The sequence below is a fragment of the Equus quagga genome, chromosome 10, assembly GCF_021613505.1.
Source record: "Equus quagga isolate Etosha38 chromosome 10, UCLA_HA_Equagga_1.0, whole genome shotgun sequence".
NCBI classification, from domain to species: domain Eukaryota; kingdom Metazoa; phylum Chordata; class Mammalia; order Perissodactyla; family Equidae; genus Equus; species Equus quagga.
The window spans coordinates 61,352,115-61,374,607 of NC_060276.1; the positions used below are offsets into that span (position 1 = coordinate 61,352,115).

The window sequence follows — 22,493 nt, forward strand, 5'->3', positions numbered from 1 at the left end:
TTAATAAAGAGGTTAGAATTTAAAATATATATATATATTTTATATATATATATATTTTATATATATATATAGGAGCCAGCCCAGTGGTGTAGTGGTTAAGTCCACACACTCTGCTTCAGCAACCTGGGGTTCACAGGTTTGGATCCCGGGTGCAGACCTACACATCGCTTATCAAGCCATCCTGTGGCAGCATCCCACATACAAATGGAGGAAGACTGGCACAGATGTTAGCTCAGTGACAATCTTCCTCAAGCAAAAGGAGGAAGATTGGCAGCAGATGTTAGCTTGGGGCCAATCTTCCTCACCAAGAAAAAAAAAATATATATATATATAGGCACTGCACTACTAGGCAGTCCTCGGATCTGTCTCTAGCTTCAACAGACCAGAGGACTCCCCACTTCCAGCCTCCAACACTCTTGAAACACTCTCCAACCTTCTTCCCAGCCGCAGCCTCTGGAACAATCTTTTCAGCCATCTCCTGCTTTCCGGAGCAGCTAACACCATTTTTTTGTGGTTAGCTCCATGTCACTGACCAACAATGAGTTCCCAGATTTTCCAGAAGTATGCCACCAAGGTCAAAGCTGCTGTCATCTGACTGGCCAACCTGCACCTACTGGCTTCCTATACCTACCTCTCTCTGGACTTCTGTTTTGATGGTGAAGATGTGATGGGGGAGAGCGTGGACCAATTCTTCCACGAGTTAGTGGAGAAGCATGAGAGCCTGAAGTGTCTCTTAAAGCTACAAAGCCAGTGTGGTGGCCAAGCCCTCTTCCAGGATGTGAAGAAGCCATCCCAACATGAGTGACGTTGTACCCTGGATGTCCAGGAGGCTGCCGTGGCCTGGAGAAGAACCTGAAGCAGGCCCTGCTGGATCAGCATATCCTGGCTTCTTGAACCCCACAGACCCGCATCTCTGTGACTTCCTGGAAGACTACTTCCTAAAAGGAGGTGAAACTCATCAAGAAGATGCACCACCACCTGATCAACCTCCACAGTCTGGTCAGTCCCAAGCCTGTCTAATTGAGAACCTCTTGGAAAAACTCACCTTCAAGCAAGACAACTAGAAGCCTCCCAAGCCCAGTAGCCTGTGATACCCACCCCGCTACAGCCACCACCTAATTCTCCTGAACTAGGTTCTGCTAGCGCCTCTTCCTCCAGCATAACACAGCTTATTAACCACCCCAGAACCCTCTCTCAGGTCATGGCCAAGTGGAAATTGTAAACCTTTTGCTACCAAAAATAAATAAACACGTACATGCATATAGTTAGATGTAGACATAGATATAGATATAGAAATAGACATAGCTATAGATATAGATTGGTGATAGAAAAACATAAATACAGATAGGCTGGATGAAAGATATATATTTTATTTTTTTAATTATTTTATGGAGGTCACATTGGTTTATAACGTTGTATAAATTTTGGGTGCACATCATTATATTTCAGCTTCTGTAAGGCTGCATCATGTTCACCACCAAAAGTCTAGTTTCCATCTAGTCAACATACATATGAGCCCCTTTACCCTTTTTGCCCTCCCCGCCGTTCCCCTCTGATAACCACCAATCTATTCTCCTTATCTATGTGTTTGTTTATCTTTCACATATGAGTGAAATAATATCGTATTTGCCTTTCTCTGATTTATTTCTCTTAGCATAATACCCTCAAGATCCACCCATGTTGTTGCAAATAGCACAATTTCCTCTTTTTTCTGCCTGAGTAGTATTCCACACATATATATACTTTAAGGAGATTTTCTAGTTTCCAGCAATAGCCAATTAAACCAATATAAAGTGTGTGTGGTGGGGGGAAGAGGGGAAGAAGTCTTTCACAATGAAAGAAAATAAAATACTTAATCAAGAGAACCCTGATATTTAATAGCTTTGCAGCCTTGGATAAGCCATTAAACCTCTTGGAGTCTTCATTTCCTTGTCCCTAAAATGGGGATGATAAACCTCTACTTTGCAGGGTTCTTGTGAGTACTCCTGATAATACATATGTAGATATAGCCCAATGCTTAACACATAATAAGTATAAAACAAAATGTACTATTTATCTGGATTCCAGAGAAATTAAGATTATAGAGCGAATAATTTAACAGAGACTATGTAGAATCTTTATAAAGGAAACTTTACTAAGATGTATGAATGTGTAATAGTGTGAGTCAAGAAAAATGACATACATAACACAACAATTGCAGTCAATATCCCAAAGTAAAATTTGTGAGTAAAGAGGGAAAGTGTGACAGAATTTTTTGAAGTTCCTCTGAAAAAATAAATAGGAGATATTAGCTTAAAAATGGAAAACAGAAAAAATGATGTGTGTGCAGGCTAGTTTAGTATAACTAATACAATTAGGTTATATTTTAATATAATCTAAAACAACTAAATCAACTTGATATTGGCAGAAGAATGAAAAGATTAATGGAATAGAACATATAGCAAAGAAATACACTTTATTATAACATTTTAATAGATGATAAAGGCAATAAGATACAATTGTGAAAGTAAAGATATTCAATAAATAATGCTAGAACGACTGGTTAGCTATTTTGTAAACAGTCCTCTCACATCAAACAAAATGAGTTCCAGTTGAAAAAAAAGTAGTTACATGAAAAAAATCAAATTATAAAAAAAAATAAAACTAGTGGAAAAGAAAGGTTGATTATGCAATCTCAAGATGAAGGATTAATTTCTAAGTTTAAGAACAATGGGAAATAAATCATGAAAGAAAAGAAATGGATAAATTTGACTTTTAAACTGTTCACCTTGGGGGCCGGCCGGTGGCGCAGCGTTTAAGTTCGCACGTTCCTCTTCGGAGGCCCAGGGTTCGCTGGTTCAGGATCCCGGGTGTGGACCTATGCACCGCTCGGCAAGCCATGCTGTGGTAGGCATCCCACATATAAAGTAGAGAAAGATGGGCACAGATGTTAGCTCAGGGCCAGTCTTCCTCAGCAAAAAGAGGAGGATTGGTAGCAGATGTTAGCTCAGGGGCTAATCTTCCTCAAAAGAATAAATAAATAAAAAATAAACTGTCCACCCTTAAAAACAACATAAATCAATTTTTAAAAAGAACAAAATTGGAAAAGACTTGCAGCAAATATGACAAAAAATGGTTATATTCTTAGTATATAGGTAGTTCACACAAATTGATAAGAAAAATAGCAAAGATCTAGTAGATAAAGGGGTGAAGGACATAGGTGATTCAGACAATTCACAGAAGATGAAATATAAATGGCTAATAAATAAGTAGCAAATGTTTAATTTCATTAAACCAAAGAATTTCAACTAAAAATAAACAGTAACGATTTCAATTAACAAATTAGCAATACATATATATATATATATATATATATACACACACACACACATAATGGTTTGGTGATACAGGCACTTTTATACACTGCTGGAAGAAATATTAAAATTAGTGGGAGTAGGGTGGCCCAGTGGCATGGTGGTGAAGTTCATGCACTCCGCTTCCACGGCCCAGGGTTAGTGGGCTCGGATCCTGGATGCAGACCTACACACGGCTCATCAAGCCACCCATGCTGTGGCAGCATCCCACATGCAAAATAGAGGAAGATTGGCATAGATGTTAGCTCAGGGACAATCTTCCTCAAGCAAAAAAGGGGAAGATTGGCAACAGATGGTAGCTCAGGGCCAATCTTCCTCACACACGCAGAAAAAATTATTGGGAGTATAAATTAGTGCGTTTCTGAAAAGTAATTTAACATTATTTTTGGAGGGTCTTTAAAAATGTTCATACTTTTTCACCCAGAAATTCCAGTTTTATGAATCTATCCTAAGGACATAATCCTAATTGTGCACAAAGATGTTTAATGCTGCTTTAGTTACGATGATGAAGAGGGAGAGAGAAACCAAATATAGAGTATTAAGGGAATTGTTAAAGTAGTTATTATACACCCAAACAATGTAATTCTACACAGCTATTAAGATATTTAACAAATAGCTTTTAATACATGAGTAAACATTTATGTTACAATTTTAAGTGAAAAAAAGCAGAAATGAGCCATTTTTGGATATGAATATGGCAAAATGTCAGGTTGGAAAGAAATATGGCAAAATATTAAAAGCGGTGATTCTGAATGGTGGAATTTATCTGTTTTCCAAATAGTTTTTAAATATTTTTTCACATTAAAAGAGCAAACAGGCTTACTGTTAAAAAATATTTTGAACAGTTCAGAATATTAAAATAGAAGAGGAAAAGTTTCCTTTCTACTCCACATCCTGCTACTTCTCAGAAGTTCTTACTGTAAGGTTTCCTGTGTATCCTTCTAAACATTTTAAATACATATACAAAATATATATTATTTTATAATAACAAATAAAACAAAAATGTTATCATGCAAATATTTGTTCCTAAAATTGAGGGTGAAAAAGATCCATCCCTTATCATAAATTTATATTAAAAACTATGACACTTTTATTTATATTTTCAAGTAAACTTGTATCCACAATATTATCTTTATGAAAGACTTTGGTATACCCTTGTTTTATTCTACATGCTTAGGAGATTACTTTATTGAACAGATTAGCATTGGTCATCGTTGTACAGCAGTTTACAATCTATGTTTCTACTGTCTCAGAGTACAGTATTTAATTCCTTTCAGAGTCATACCAGTTACTACTGACAAAAGTGAAAATGTATGTGTTGAATTAATTTTGTATAGTCAGTGAAACTTTTTTTGTCTGCGTTCTGCCAATATTAATAATTATACGTGTGATTTTGAGCACTCAAGAATTTTGGCCTCATTTTCTTTATCTGTAAACCTATAAGGGGTCTGGATTAAATGATTTCCATTGTTACTTCTAGCTTTATATTTCCTTGATTTAATGAATCAAAAAATAGCACCAATTTATGTTTATTTTCCTTGAACACAGAGACTCAGTGCATTAAAACAATATAGTTTTTAAAAATAATCAAATTGTAGTCAACTTTGTGTTGTTTATCCTTTCTGTGTGTTTTCTCTTAACTTATTTCTTTCATTATTCAATTGGGGCCCAAAGCAACAATAATAGGAAAGGACCAAAGTGAGAGAGTAAATGTTACAGAGGAAATATGTGTCAATGTGAGCGTGTACATACTTAACTGGCTGACTGACTGACTATGACTGAATCACAAAATCCAATATAAATAATTTCTATGTTATATTCCAAGTTTGCTTTTCTGAATCTTGGATTCTCCACACTAGTTTAGACTTCTGAGAGATAGCTATCATTGACAATAGAGGGGATCATAAAGAGGAGAGTAGGTTTTGTCATTTTGTTGATTTTAAAGGCCATTTTAGTTGCACTGTGCCTGGCTTAATACACAGTAATTGACTCCTAAATTGGAATCTTACTTTTAAGATTGAATCACAAATTGCCCACTTGTTGCACTAAATTTACTATTACTTCCCAACTTTAAACTTATATTTCTATAATCGCCATTATTCAAGTCTGAAATATCAACAAACTATTTTCAAAATGGGTATAAATTTAATATTACCTTTTAGTATCATCTTTAGGACTAATTCTAAAACTTGCATTACATATTCACCCATTTATAAATTCATTCTCCAACTTGTTCAAGAGAATACAGATAATAGTACCAGTTTACTAACCTTCTATTTTTTAGGAGTATAAACTGTGGTGTTTATATCTCCAAATTAGCCAGAAGGTTTTGAACCAAAGCACTTACTCAGCTAACTGAGTATTTAAATGCCCTCTTCCTTTACATGCCCACTAGTTTAGTTTGACTGTACGTTTTTACATTTTGGAAAATTATATAGAAACACACAGTACATTATATATTGAATATTTATCCTATATCAAAAGAAATGCCCTGAGAAACAATATGGTAAATATAAAATATTGAAAAAGTATATTCAAAAGTGTTTCCAGGGGTCAGCCTGGTGGCGCAGTGGTTAAGTTTGCACATTCTGCTTCGGTGGCCCAGGGTTCACTGGTTCGGATACCTGGTGAGGACATAGTACCGCTTGGCAAGTCATGCTGTGGCAGGTGTCCCACATATAAAGTAGAGGAAGATGGGCATGGGTGTTGGCTCAGGGCCAGTCTTCCTCAGCAAAAAGAGGAGGATTTGCAGCAGATGTTAGCTCAGGGCTAATCTTCTTTAAAAAAAAGTTAAAAGAAAACTGATTTAAAGATTAAGCTATTTAAAAGGCAATTCATTTTAGAAAAGGTTCCCCTGAAGTTACAGATCATGCTGTATTTATGAAGTATAACAATTACAATCAGTTGTAATGTGAAACATGTTTTGATTTTTTTTTAAGTTGTTGATAGAGTACAATTAACTGTGTGCTGCAGTGATAAGAGAAAGCTGGGGTAAAAACATGTCCCCAAATTACTTGCATGCTTTCCATTATGTATATGAACTTTAGAGACTGCTGTTGACAAACTGAAATGCAACCAGGAAAATAGGTCAAAAATTGGAAACATTATAAATATGATAAAATCAGTTTATGACTTTGGGAATAATTTTATCTTTCGGCTCTGTACAATAGTTTACGTACTATTGAAGGTGAATAAACATACCTCCTCAATGCCTATGAAAATAAATTGAGTGGTAGTACATATCAGGTGCACTTTAGTCTATTCAGTAAGTCAGCTAACAAATATAATATAGGCCTTATTTAGATTATTTCTCTTTACGTCATTCCCTAACTAACAATCCATTATATTTCCTTATTGTTACTGTATTGAATTCTTATAATTTGCACTGCATCCCCTTTAATTTACTCTAACTTGTCAGAAATCCTTGGCGAGTATCTTCATAGATTTATTGAGAAACAAGCATCAAAGAGCAAACACAGATTACCATACAAACTGATAAAGTTTTGTGCTTTTAACGTAGAGATTTAGTATTCTCACTACAGTCTCTCCAGACTAGGTTATCTATAAAAGGTGTTAATAATTGTTTCACACAAGCAAATATTGAGGAGATAACTATCATAATTTGCCCCTTGAGGATGTTCTGGTACATGATTGGGATTATGAAATACTACCATGGCTACTTTACTCAAGACTTGTAATATGATTTTACAGGATTAAGGTACTTGATACTAAAATACAAAAAGCAATGCACTAGGTAACCACTTTTTAACTGCTATTCCCTTACTTAGAACACTTCCATCTAGTTCCCAGGAAAGCATAAAGAAGGGTTTATTAACTGCTCTGACTTCGTGAATGATACTGTCCAATGTTCTGCAGAGCTAAAAAGAATGTAGCACATATGCATAGTGACGGATTAAAAGTAGACTATTGGTGGTGAACATGATGCAGTCTATATAGAAACTGATATATAATAAGGCACACCTGAAATTTACACAATGTTATAAGCCAATGTAACCACAATAAAATATTTTTTTTAAAAAAAAAAGGAATGTAGGGGTTGACCCAGGGGCATAGGGGTTAAGTTCGCATGCTCTGCTTCAGTGGCCCAGGGTTCACAGATTCAGATCCCGGTGCAGACCTAGCACTGCTCCTCAGGCCACAGTGTGGCAGCACCCTACATAAAATAGAGGAAGAGTGGCACAGATGTTAGCTCAGTGACAATCTTCCTCAAGCACATAGAGGAAGATTGGCAACAGATGATGGCTCAGAGGCCGATGTTCCTTCCAAAAAAAAAAAAAAGAATGTAGTCAACATTGTCCAATGCCCTAAGGAGACGCATATCAAAAAGAGGAGAGGAGGCACAGATAAATGTGACTGACTTTGAAACAACGGAGTACTTTTAAAGGATAAAATAGCAACTGAGAAGTGTTCAGATGAAGGAGGCATCTTCGAGGTGCTTTCTTTGTCACTCTGTATTTGAATTGCACTTTTTCTTTCTTTTTGCTTTTTTAGACTTTTGTTTTCCTCTTTATAAATGAGAAGTTATCTAAAGGCTGCAGTGAATAGAGGGCTCTAGGCTATTTAGGTTTTTTGTGTGTCTGTTTCTCACCTCAGCAATCTTCACTCATCTGCTGTCCTTAAGAAATAGCAACAGGTAATTATTAAACATTTCTAGGGCCTAATAATTTTTAGTAATAGCTGAGAAGCCACTAGAGACCTGGTACTTAGAGAAGTCTATAGATTTCAGTCCCAAAACCCATTCTGGGGCCAGCCCTGTGGCCCAGTGGTAAAGTTCCTGTGCTCCGCTTCAGCGGCCCATGGTTTTGCTGGTTCAGGTCCTGGGCACAGACATGGCACCACTCATCAAGCCATGCTGAAGTGGCATCCCCTATAACACAACCAGAAGGACCTGCAACTAGAATATACAAAGATGTAATGGGGAGCTTTGGGAAGAAGAAGAAGGAAAATAAAGAAGATTGACAACAGATGTTAGCTCAGTTGCCAATCTCTAGAAAAAAAACCCACCAATCTCTTCCTCAAAGAACTGACATTCCAGGATGTAGTGTTCCTGTCAAAAAAATAATGTCCAAAAATAAATTTTAAAATGTTTATATGCTGTTACTCTTTGAAGCAGCAGTGGAAGGTACACAGGAGAGAATGAAGGAAAAGTGTGCAGGTCTATGTAAAAAAGAAAAAAACAGAATATATCCTTCCAACCCCGCTATGTTCTAGTGGATGGGTGACGATGAGTGGCACAGGTAGCATTACTTTAATTTACTTCTCAAAAATGTTCATGTCTAGAGAAGGTAAACATGATAGCATACTTCACTGAGTGTTCCTCTTTGGCATTAACTGGTTTTTATCATTGTAAAGATGAATTAGGTAAACATAGGTTCTTAGTATACCAGTCTTCTGATATAAAAAAGGAATTAAGTAAAAGGTAAACTTGACAGTCAAATGGGGAAAGAATGATCTCTGAGTGAAATTAACCCAAAATGTATCGCTGAAGGGTGATCGTTTGGATGACTGGGTTTTAAGACACTTGCTACGGCTTGCTTCTGCCAGAGAGGGCACGGAGAGGAAAGGTCCACTTCTTATTTATGTTTGCACTAGTTATCTGAGGGATTATGATGGAACTGAAGCATCTCTTACTCATTGAATAAATATAGGAACATAATCATGAAAGATGGGTCCCCTAACTTCAAAATATGAAGGCTTGGAATGGCCTAAGGAAAGAGAATGAGTTTGTGAGTAAACCATGAAGCATACAGATTTTCCAAAGACTCTTGCCATGATTGTAGACTCACTCCCTGTGTTCTTATGCCTCCAGGAATACCATGGAGGCCTTGGGTGGTAGCAGAGCCATTTCAGGAAGATAGCTTAGCTATGGATGATTTGTACACTGGCACTACTCTGTGCCCATATGGCATTTTAGTGTTCTAAATCTTTTAATTTGTTAGGTAGGGTAGTTGTAATGCTAATGTCCATGAAGCAGTTGATTGATTTTAAGAGATTCTGCTTCATTTAACTTTATAATTTGTAAGTAGAGCTGTAGGTAGTAACATGCTAGAGGGCAACAAAATACAGTGAGTCTAGAGAAAGATGAGGTATACTAAAAAAAGCAGTTAAAACGTTATTTTTAAAAATAACTTCAACTTGGAACACTCCCTTATAAATTATTACAGCAATAAAAGACTGAAATAGAATCATAATTCAATAGGGCTAATTAACAAAGATGGTCCAGAACAAAATTGTTTTTCTTTGGGTATGTTGAGGAGGAGAGTTGTAAGGATTATATAGTCTTTGTATTATATAGTCTATGATTATGAATGATCTGGTTAAATATGTTTATACTATTAAAACAAACTAGAAAAGAATTACCGGAAAATGTGCTCTAGAGAACAGGGAATAACAGGGTAATATTAATACCTCCTTAAAGTTAATTTTGCTATTCCTTTAAAGAGGGCATTATTAGTTCCCAAGTTAGTCATTATTTAGTGTGTTAAAGCTAGTAAGAACATCCTTCTCTTTCAAAGGCTTTGTCATAGCCTATTTCCTTTAGTAGCCACTTGCTCCCCATATACTGCAGCAAATGTATTCCTTATTTGAATATCTAGCTATCCATTCATTTTTAATTTTTATTATTTACCTATTTTATTTATCTATCCATTTAATCTTTATTTTAATTATTTTATTCAATACCATACATTTCGCCGATTTAAAGTATACAATTGAACGGTTTTTAGTATATTCACAGAATTATGCAACCATAGCCATAATCAATTTTAGAACACTTCATCACTCCCTCAAAATCCTGCACCCATTAGCAGTCTCTCCCCATTTGCCCTCAAGTCCCCCAGTCTTGGGCAACCACTATTCTACTTCCTGTCTCAATAGATGGACATTTCATATCAATGGAATCACACTTGTGGTGTTTTGTGAATGGATTCCTCCACTTAGCATGATGATTTCAAGTCTCATCTATGTGGTGGCAGGTATCAGCACTTCTTCCCTTTTAATTGTGGAATAATATTTTATTGTGTGGATATGCCACATTTTGTTTATCCATTCACCAGTTGATGGACATTTGAGTTGGTTCCACTTTGGGGCTATTATGATTAATGTTGATAAAAAAAATTCAAGTACAATTTTTTGAGTTGACATATATTTTCAATTCTTTGGGGTATATATCTAGGAGTGAAACTATTGGGTAACTCTATGTTTAGATTATTGAGCAATCATCAGTTTTCCAAAACAGCTGTACCATTTTATCTTCCCACCACAATTGTATGAAGGTTCCAATTTCTCCACATCCTCACCAACACTCAATAATATCTGTTGATTTAATTATAGCCATCCTAGTGGGATATATATATACAGGAAGAGAGTTATTATGAGGAAGTGGTTTACATAGTTATGTCATGGAGGGTGAGAAGTCCCATAATCTGCCATCTGCAAGCTGAAGACCCAGGAAAGCCAGCAGTGTAATTCATTCTGAGCGTGAAGGCCTAAAAACCAGGGGAGCCAACAGTGTAAATCCAAGTCCAGGGGAGGAGAAGATGAGATGATACGTCCAAGCAAATTCATCCTTCTTCTGCCTTTTTTTTCTATTTAGGCCCTCAAGGGATTAGATGATTCCTATCCATATTGAGGATGATGATAAATTTACTGAGTCAAATGTTAATCTCATCCAGACACACCCAGAAATAATGTTTAATCTGGGCACCCCTTTGTCCACTCAAGTTGACACATAAAATTAACTGTCAAAAGTCCACTCCTTATCAATTTGGCACCCACATGCATCTCCTTAAAACATATTTAATCACCAAATAAAGACAATAACAAGCTCATAATTCTTCCTAACATGATAAAATTTTCCTGCATATAACCAAAAACACATTGACCCCCCTCCCTTACAGAGAAGGTGAAGTCCTTGAGTGATATTTACTCTTCTTGATATCCCACGACTTAAATACTATGATGGAAAATTAACAATACTTAAATACCATGATATAAAATCAATACACCTTACATATACACACACACACATATACAAATGCATTCATAGCAAAGTAAGGAGGAAATAATCATGACAATTACAATCCTCATTTCTGTCACTGATTAGTGGTCATAGCTAGTATTTATAACTACCTTCTACTATTCATTCTATATTCCCTTTGTCTTGAGCAAGTACCTCAGCTGATCAGGGTTCTTTACGTGGTGGGATGATTCAAACCTTCATTTCTGAGAGGTCTGGGCCATTACTAATCCTTCCTGGATTGGATTGTTGTGGTTTTCCATTGATCTTAATCACAGAGCATGATATAACAGAGATTCCTTAAGGAATCTCCTATACTCCAGACATATTCCTCATTACCTCCATTGTGGGGTAGTAGCCCAATTTCCCCTTGGCAGTCAGGATCAAATACCCCAGCTAACCCTGTAATTCTCTTCTTTGCCTGTTGATTCAGAGGCATGAGAAGCACAAAGTGGCTAGGTGGCAGTCTTAACTTCCTTTTCAATGGAATCATTGTGTCTAATGGTGGAACCATTCTCCATCTGGAAATAAGATCTCTAGGCCAACAAAGCACAACATCATGATAATGGGAATCAAAAATCTTGCTAGTGGGTCACTAGGGGAAATAGTGAGTGTTGCCACTCCCATTTTTACAGCTTGATTCTTGGATCCATGAATTCTGGCTATAGGAGAAACAGCACTATATATTGAAAGCTAATTCAGAGCATACCCAGCCTTCTGGAGAATATTACCATGGCTCTACAAAGTATTGCCACCTAGCTGGCACTGTAATTGAGTCTTCAGAAGCCATTCCACTGTTCCACGAAGCCAGCTGCTTCAGGATGGCAGGGAACATGGTAAGACTAGTGAATTCCATGAGCATGGGCTCATTACAACACTTGTTTTGCTGTGAAGTGAGTTCCTTGATCAGCAGCAATGCCATGCAGTATACCATGATTGTGGAGCACATTGGGTGATGACACGGGTTGATACGGAAAGAGGCTGACTGGTATCCAGGGAAAGGGTCATCCTATCCACTTGATTATTAAAATCCTGCTTTGCTAAAGTGACCCTTTGGCGAGCATTCATATGAACATTCACAAATATCTTTGCCTTTTTTTCCCATTCAGAGAGGTCTATCCACATATCTCTTCCCCAAATGCCTTTGTTGTCAATTTTCCAATTACATTCCTTCCAAGTCCCAGAGCATCCAGACAAATGATTGGCTATGGCTAATCAATTGGTATATAACCACACATCTGGCCATTACTCTTTCCAAGCAAAGTGGACAACCAGGTACACTGTCTGAAATTCCATGCACTGGGAGAATTTCCCTTTACCACTGTCCTTCAAAGATGTCTCAGAGAGGGCCTTTAGTGCTGCATCTGTCCACTTTTGGGTGGTACCATTATATTGTGCAGAACCATCTGTAAAGCAGGCTCAAGTCTTCTCTTTTTCTGTCAACTGATCATATAGAACTCCCCATGAGGCCCTAAGGTGCAGGCTTGGAGAGAGAAGGTGTTATAAGAGGAGTGGAGATCATGAGCATTTGGGCCACTTCTTCACATCACTTACTTGTGCCTTTAAGTCCTACTTGGGCCAAATCATGTATATACCACTTCCATTTAATGATGATGTGTTGCTGTGCATACCCAACTTTATGGCTTGATGGGTTAGATAATACTCAGTTCATGATGGGAAGCTCAGGTCACGTGATAACTTGGTGGCCTATGGCAAAGCATTTAGTTTCTACTAAGGCCCAGCAGTAGGCCAAGAGCTATCTCTCAAAAGGAGAATAGCTATCTCCAGATCATGGTAGGGTCTTGCTCCAAAATCCTAAAGACCTGTGCCTTTAAGCATTCACTTATAGAGGCCTCTCAAAGGCTCTAAACAGGATCTCTAACTTCCATTGATACTTTAAGCACCATTGAATATGCAGGATCATATAGTCCAAGTAGCAAAGCAGTTTGCACTGTAGCCTAGACCTGTTGCAGAGCTTTCTCTTGTTCAGGGCCCCATTCAAAACTAGCAGCTTTTTGGTTTGCTTGGTAAATGGGCCAGAGAATACACTCAAATGAGGAAAGAATATGTTGCATCCACGATCCAAAGAAGCTCACTAGGTGTTGTGCGTCTTTCTTGGTTGTAGGAGGGGACAGATGCAACAACTTATCCTTCACCTTAGAAGGGGTATTTCAACATGTCTTATATCACAAGACCCCTAGAAATTTCACTGAGATAGAGATCACTTGAATTTTAGTCAGTTTTATTACCCACCTTCTGACACACAAATGTCTTACTGACTAGTCTAGTGTAGTTGCTTCTTCTTGCCCGCCAGGTCCAATCTAGTGATCATGTATACATCATGTCTAGGATAATATCATCAACTTAACAAAACAGAGTAATATCGTGTGGAAGGGAAAAGTGATCAAGATTCCTGAGAAATAATTATCACATAGGGCTGTAGAATTTATATATTCCTGAGATAGGACAGTGTAAGTGTATTTCTGGCCTTGTCAGCTGAACGTAAAACGCTTCTGGTGGATCTTATGGACAAGGATGGGGAAAAAGGCATGTGCCAGATCAATAGCTGCATACCAGGTACCAGGGGATGCTTTAATTTGTTCAAGAAATGAAACTACATCTGGTATAGCAGCTGCAGTTGGAGTTGCCACCTGATTAAGCTTATCATAATCCGTTGTCATTCTCCAAGATCCATCTGTCTTCTGCACAAGCCAAATAGAAGAGTTGAATGGGAATGTGATGTTGCATCATAATAGCCCTCACTCCACAGATCGGTGGAACTAATGTGGGGATTCTACCAGCTGCTAAGTATGTCTATTCCAATTATGAATTTTGGAACTGGGAAAATAACCACAGGATGGGTTTGGAGACCCACTGGATCCACTATTAGATGGACCTGAGCTAAAATTCCATTGATCACCTGATCTCCATAAGACCCTATTCTGACTGAAGAGCCACAGTGACATTTTGGGTCTCCTGGAATCAACATCAGTTCACAGCCAGAGTCCAGTTGTCCCAAAAGAGTCTACTTATTTCCTTTTCCTCAATGCCCAGTTACCTTGGTAAAAGGCCATAGTTCCCTTTAGGGAAGGCTGAGAGAAATATTAACAGTATAAATTTTCAGTAGTATTCCAGTTCCTTCCTTGAGGGTATGTGGCCTTCCTTTCATTCAAGGGTTTCTGGGTCTGTAGACTGGCTAAAGTCTGGGAATTGATTGAGGGATTATGACTCTCTGTTTTTATGATTCAGGTTAGACTTTGGTACACTTTACCTAGAACTTTTCTGCTCTGACAGATCAGCTAAGAATTTAGTAGGTTTCCTTTCTCTTTTACTTCTAGGAACATCATGATCAATTAGTCAATGCCATAGGTCTGGGAAAGTCATGTGCTTTTGTGAGTGCTGCTTTAACTCTGCTGGTTGAGTGCCACTAGTTGGTCTCTGCCAGCTGGGGATCCAATCATTCCCATTGTATTTAGGTTTCCTAATTCAGTGACTGCAGTTCCCACTGTGAGGTCTGGCCTACAGAAAAGAGTGACCACAGAGCTCTTCAAGGATGCTGTGGCTTCCATCATAAATTTATGCCCCAGAGTATTGGTGAAAGGTATATTTTCTGGACCCTCCCAATTTGGGTGAGTTGGCCTTAAATGACAAATCCACTCCAGCATTCCAATCTCCCTAAGACTTTGTATCCCTTCCTATACGTTAAACCAAGACATATCCAGCATTTCCAATTTACTCATTCTGGTTACCTTTCAGTTCTACCAAACAAACCAAACAAACTGTGAGGGCCCTTACTAACTCCCCAAGCTGCAATATTAAATACAGAGTTTCTTCTTAGTGAGCCCATATCAGGGCTGATCCAACTTTGTCCACCATTATCTACACCTTTCATATCCATTCCCACACATGTTCCCAGGATTTGTTCATATAAAGTAGAAAATTTGAGTAGTTCTTTTGGAGTACATACACTTCCTAAGGGGTCACACATTGTATCTCACCTTTAGGGGCATACTGGGACTTGAGTCTAGTTATAGGTCTAGAAACAAAGAGTGGCGATGGGGGTGGGTCCTGAGGAGAATCACCATTGTCTTCAATGGAAAATGCCTTAGGGGATGCCTTTACAGTTTCCTTGGGCAATGCATGGTTAATCTCCTTAGAGGGAGGTGGAAAAGCTAATACTGCTGCAGGTGAAAAGGCTGATACTAATCAGGGTGGAATGCTGCTGCCACTGGAAGTGGGGAGGCTGCTTCTATGAGGGCTTAGGAGGCCACTTCTGCTAGGGGTTGGTTGGCCAATTCTGCTGGAATAGAGGAGGCCACTTTCCACTGGTGGTGGGGAGGTCTCTTCCACTGGAAAAGAAGATTAACCAGAATTTAGGGGCCCAATATCCCCAGCTTCATCAATGTCTTCCCACATGTACCCATCCCAACTCATAGGATCTCATTCTTTCATAACCCATGCCCTCACTTTAACAGTAGACACCCTGCAAGGCTAGGAGTTCAACTTGCATTGTAATTCAGCCAGTGACAGGATGAGGTTCTGCATTCGATTTTAAGCAATTTCAGCTCTGCAGCTATGAGAGATAGTAGTCTTCTACACAGCACACATAGAAGTTCTTAGGTCATGTATGTGGCTCTTGAGCTGTGAATTTGAATCCTTGAGCTCATCCTTTTCTTTCACTATTTTGTTCAGTGACATTAGGAGCAACCAATCAACATCATTATATTCATTAGTTTTCTCAAAATGGTGGAAAGTATCATATACAGAGGAATGTATATACAGCTCAAGTAAAAGTCATGACCTATGATTTAAATAAGGAGGTCTGGGTTTCAGGAGAAACTCACCAGGGGCACCTGAAGAATGCCATGAAGCCAAAGGGGCTCTATGTGCCTGTGCTGTACCAAGCAGTGGTTCAAAGAAGATTTCAGGTGGTCTCCAGGGGGGTTTCTCTGAAATCCTCACAACTATGCCAAGAAATGTTAATGTAAAATAACCAATAATCATTCTATAGGGAAGAGAGATAAGGTGAATTTTACTTGAGCCAAACTGAGGATTATATTCCAGGAGGGTCTTTTCCAGAAAGGAAGAAAGTGTTCTGGAGAAGCATGGTTTTCAGTACAGTCTTATACATTTTTAGAACAAAGAGCATACATTAAAAATGCCCAGGATACATATTCATCAAAGTTTTAAAAGAGGTATTCAGTTGCAAATTAACAGGTCAACATGACCCTGATGTCAGGAAAGGGACTAGGCATTACCAATAGGGCATAGGAAGGGAAGCATGCATTCTTATCTTAAGAGAGTGCATTCTTTACTTCAATGGTTAAAGCAGATGTACAATGTATCTTTGATAGGCCATAAGCCAGGCTTCTTTAATTCAAGCCAAATCAATTTTGAACCTGACTAGTTGCCCCATATGCCTCAATTTGTGAAAATCTCCTGTCATTTCTCCCTCTTGATCAATAATCTTGTGATAGAAAGCATTGGTTATCCAAATATTGCCTCTTGGTGCCAGGGTTGTTGCTGCTTGCCCTGAGTCCATCATGCCCCTCAGTGCTAGGCTTTTATTTTATTGATTTGCCCATTTATCCAAATTTGGAGGAAATACTCAGATATAGGGACAAGCATAGTGTTATATATAACAAGGGAAACATTTCATAGGTTATGTAACTTGTCAATTATTTTTACATTATCACATAAACATTGTACATGTGATTTTACATGACTTCCTATAGTTACATTGTTTATAACAATTATAGAACAGATAATTCAACCCTCAAAATGATTTGTTTAAAAATGAGTTTTTAGGCATATTCTTTATCAGAAAAGGAAATTCATCCAGGGTTGTAAGATGGATCAACCATCTCAAGTCACTAAGCAATCATCACTCTAGCCTGCATGCTAGTCTTACAACACTGAGTAAAGACAAGAGTAATTTGTTTGAATATTATGACTAACACAAGAATTCCGAGGAGTAATAGAAATAGAAATTGCAATCCAGATCACAAAAGGGAGCCAATACTGGAAGGGAGCCAACTAAAAAAATCAAGACTGAGAATAGGGTTGCTTAGGGCATTCACCTGCTTTTTCACATGCTTTAGCAGAAATGACACATTGGAAGATACATCAGGCAAAAAAAAAACCCAGAACTCAGTTTGAATGATTGCACACATACCACCTTGGGATGCAGTTAAAATATCTAAGGCAATTCTATTTTGAACTACAGCCTTTCTCATTAAAGACATTTTGTAACTGAGCAAGGGCTTGCTCTGCTCACCACAACCCTGCAGCCAATCAATTGCAAGATGAGTCAGTAGTCAAGGAAGGGGTTTATTTGATTAGCCAAAAAATTGGAAGAGAGCAGACTTTTGTCCTAAAGACCATCTTAAACAAGCACAAAGTTTAAGCAGTTATATAGGGCTAGTGGACTATAAAGGAGGGGGTCAGGAATGTTGACTATCTGACATCAGTGACTGGAGATGCCACACCAGATCTTTCAGTTGTCATTAATGCTGGATGCCATCATAGATGTTCTCCTCTGAGGAGGTCACCATATTCCTAAGAAACTCAAAAGAACAAAGATATCTATCATTACAGGGAGGTACAGGTATCAACCGGGATTATATAATCTACTGAGTGTACATATGTCCGGGAGGGTAGCTATTTATCACTTGGGCTATGTGCAAGTTAAAACATATACAGCTGAGTGGGTTGGTTAGAGGTTGTTCTAAGTTACAATATGGTTTCCCTCACATCAACCTTGCTTTAGGCTTGTATCACTTCCCCACTGTCAGTTATCCATTCCATAATCTTAGGGAATATGGCCATAATTTCTATCTGGCTACTTCCTGCTGACAAGGGCCTTCATGGGAATAGAGGAATGGAACTGATGAAACTTGAATTGGAAACATTCAGGAGTTATGGGGCTGATAAATATGACATGTGGTTGTTTAGGGGTTTTTTTTTTTTGATATTGGGTATAGCAGCAAAATATGAGAAGAGCTAATACAATTAGGAGTATGATAGGGAAGGGAAACTTTGCAATGTTATTGCCACCTAAGGCAGAATTAAATAGGCAAGATAACTACCCAATAAACCCTGAACAGATATCTGCATATTTTTGGACTAATTGAATGATCCTTTTCCCTCCCTCAATTATGGTTACTTGTACCCAATGTTTGATTATTCCTGTCCATTGAAGAGCATCCTGGATTTCATCAGTAACTAGATCTTTCTTTTGCTCATGCCACTCATTTTCCATTAAGCTGACCTTTGTTGGGGATCTTAATTCTAATTCTCAATAGACATAATCTTCCTCACCAGTATTACCATAGGTTTTGATAATTTCAGGTAGGTATACTTTTCCTATTACTTCTATATTGCACCAGACATTTGAAGAGTTTCATTATAAATGTACTGTGGTCACAATAATAATCTGCTAATTGTACAGTGTAGCAGTTAGCTATTCTTTCCCAGCAAAATCATCCTCATCCTCTATACCAAATGTTATTTTGGATAGGGATCCTTACTATTGGCAAAGTTAAAGTAATCTCAGAGTTTTACTGTTTTTGTGGGCACAATCATAACTCACTGTGCTGCTTTCATCCTAAGACTGAAATTGGTTCCCATTGGGAAGAGGTTGTGTTAGTGTTATTGTAAAGAGCTGAGTGGTCCCCAAAGGGAAGTATTCAATAGTTGTCATGGATGGCACCTATCCCAACAGGTTGGATTATGTCATGCCTTTGGCTTGGGTCAAATCTAGGTACTAGAGCAGTCAGGGAGCATCGATATAAACTACAAGTTCCTTCAATTATTTCCTACATATTTGGAGTCCCATACATTTCCCATAAGAGGGTTTCTTGAGCTTTTACCTTTAAAATAGTTGGTCATTGTTTCACAGCTACTTCTGATTCCATTTGGAGGAGCATGTCTGTTAGGCCTTGCTGAGTTAAGCCACCAGCATTTTCCTATAACTGGGTTTTTGCATATTGTGTCATAATGTCCCAGGTTTGGTTTATCCATTTACTTAAGGCCTGGGTAGTTTTCCAAGCAACTTTCCATCATCTACTTTCTTCTTGGAACAAGAGTCCCCCCAGTTTTCCCTATTCTCTTAAATACCCCTTTTCTTGGTCTTGGTGATATTCCCTAAAGGCAGCCTCTGCCTGGACCAATATACTTAATTCTGCCCCTATTGATTCTAGAGTATCTTATTTTTTTCCATTGGGGCCATTGTTGGTTTAACCACCAGATATGTTGTTCCCATTGGGGCATGATCACATTGCTGCAATTTGGGTACAGTGTGTTAATCCAGAAATGTTGAGCTCACCATATGAGACTCAAATGTGTTGTTGTCACTCCTAAGTACAAGGTGGTCTGGGAGGACCAGAGAGCTTCCTAAAGTCACCCCTCATGAAGGGCAGGGAGCTGGTTATCAGTAGTGGTCATCATTTCACTCTGACTGGATGTAAGTTTCATCACCTGTCAGAGGATTTGGCTTTAGGTGGCACCCAACCAAAGAAGCATGGTTCAGGGGAGTCGGGGCACTTTGAACTATGACAGGAGACACAGGGCTTAATCAGATACTCATTATCATAATCAGATGCCCTTTCTAAGTGTTCATCATCAATTCCAATGGCAACATAATACTGTTAGTATTGGTCAGTGGTACTAGTTCTGGTTATTTCCCTACCATTAGTGTTTCCCTGGAAATAGCTCTCAGGATGTTTTTCCTGGGCCGATTCTGGCTTTAAAAATATACTCCATAAAATCTGAGTTAATAAACAAGTCTAAAACTGGGTCTTTAGTTTGAATTTCCCCCAAAGATTGGGTGTACCTATTGTACTATAAGATCGCCAGTTTGGAATTAACTTGAATGGGAGGTTTTCCTAGGCCACTATAAGTAGGGTCCAGGGAGAGATCTGTTTTGCAGGAAAAGGAATTAACATCTAAGAAGGGAGGTGGCTTCTTAAGGCAGATATTAGAACAAGGGGTCACAAAAATGAGATTTAGCATAGTCAGAAAAGGAAAGTTTAACATTCTGAAGAGGACCAGATCAGAATAGATGGATAAATTAGGAAGCTTTATGGAATATGTATCTTGAATCCTTTATGGGCTCACAGATCTATGTTGGAGTCTTAGTTTGCTCCACTGTCTCTTCTGATAGAGCTTGTTTCACCTGGGTATGATATATCCATGGTTTTACTCCAGCAAGTTTCAAGGAAGAATGGGAGAAGAAAGTCAAAGGGGCCTGTCCACTTAGCAGACAGTTGGTTCTTAGGACCTTGTTCTTTCCAAATTTTAAGAAGAACTTGGTCACCTGACCGGTAAGAGTGCAATGGAATATCAGACGGATAGGTTGACCTCTTGGAGGAAACTCATGATAGAGGTTAGTACAGAATTTAGAGACTTTACATGATCGATGATCATTATATCCCATAAGGCTTCTGGAGAACTTTTTCTAAGGGGGGAGGCCTGAAATGGTCTACCGTACAGAATTTCAAAGGGGCTTAATTGAAGGCTACTTCAGGAGGCTACTCTGATTCGTAGCAGGGCAAGGAGCAACACCTTATCCCAAGTTACTTGTGTTTCCTGGCAGATCTTAGCAACATCATTTTTTAAGGTTTGGTTCATGTTATCTGTTTTTCCCAATGATTGAGGTCTCTAGGCAGAGTGGAGCATCCACTTGATGGCTAGTGCCTTAGAGACTTGTTGTGTGACTTGTGAAACAAAAGCAGGTCCATTATCTCTCTACGAAGTGTTAGGCAGGCCGAATCTAGGAATAATTTATTTTAGCAGAACATAAGCTATTTCTGATGCCTTTTCAGTCTAGGTGGGAAAGGCTTCCACCCATCCAGAAAAAGTATCTACAAACACTAGCAAATACCTGAAATTTACAGCAACTTGTTTCATCCGAGTAAGTCTATTTGCCAATCTTCAGTAGGCCAGTCCCCTTTATATTGGGCTCCTACATAAGGGGGACTTGGGACTGTCTTGGGGTTGTTTTTTGCACAAATCGTTCAGTTTTTGGTCACCTGCTATATAGTCTTTTATAAATGAGGCCCTATGTTGTATCTCTGGACCCGTTATAGGGTAGCATCCTTCCATAATGGGTGCTCTCATATACATATTTTAAGATGGGGTACAAGAGGGCCTCAAGGATCAGAATTATTCCTTGGATATTACTTTTCCAGCATGCTGGGTGTCCACCATTGTACCCTTATTCTTTTGCTCAGTCCAAGTCCTTCTCTGAATCTCTTTCCTGATATCCAGATAGATCTATCTGTGGCAGTAGAGGCCCTTCATGGTGGGGATCTTTGTCTCAGCAGCCCTTTTGGCTGTTTGGTCAGCCAGTCCCTTTTGATGGCCAGGGCAATGTATTATGGCCACCTGAGAGGGCTCATTAATAGCTTACAATATTTGTAATATTTCTAGATCATGTTTAATTTCTTTTTTGTTTGTTGTTAGGAGTCTTCTTCTGTTCCAGATTGCCCCGTGGGCATGTACTACTGAAAATGCATACCAGGAATCTGTATAGACGTCTACATTTTCCCCTCGTGGCAAGAGTAAAGCTCTGGTGAGGGTGATGAGTTCAGCCTTCTGTGCTGAAGTCCCTGGGGGCAAGGCCTTGGCCTCCAGGATTTTCTGCAAAGTCACAACCATGTACCCAGTGCATCTCGTAACTTGGTCCATGAAGTTACTACCATCCTTGAGTTCCAGGTCAGGTTCCTCCAATGGCTGGCCCTTTAAATCTGGCCAGCTGGAATAAACTGTCTCAATGACCTGTAAGCAGTCATGTTCTAAGGCTTGTGAGGTTTCACTGGGGAGCAAGGTGGACAGGTTCAGAGCTGAGTTGACTTGTAGTATCACATTCAGGTTATCCAGTAGGATGGTTTGGTATTTGCCCATCCTTCCTGATGTGAGCCAATATCCCCCTCTTTGTTCCAGTAATGTGAGGACGTGGTGGGATACATATACTGTGGTGGGTCAGCCTAAAGTAAACTTTTCAACTTCTTAAAGAATGTCACATGTGGATCCTACTTCCTGGAGGCAAGGGGGCCAGCCCTTCACTGTCTGACCCAGCTGTTTTGAAAAATAGGCTACAG

At 38.7% G+C, this 22,493-nt stretch overlaps 2 pseudogenes; one reads left to right on the forward strand and one right to left on the reverse strand.

Moving 5' to 3' along the window:
• The first annotated feature begins 538 nt into the window (after positions 1–538).
• LOC124245460 (ferritin light chain 1-like) lies at positions 539–1,064 on the forward strand (annotated as a pseudogene).
• An 11,233-nt stretch (positions 1,065–12,297) lies between these two features.
• LOC124245461 (uncharacterized) lies at positions 12,298–22,296 on the reverse strand (annotated as a pseudogene).
• Between the last annotated feature and the right edge of the window lie 197 nt (positions 22,297–22,493).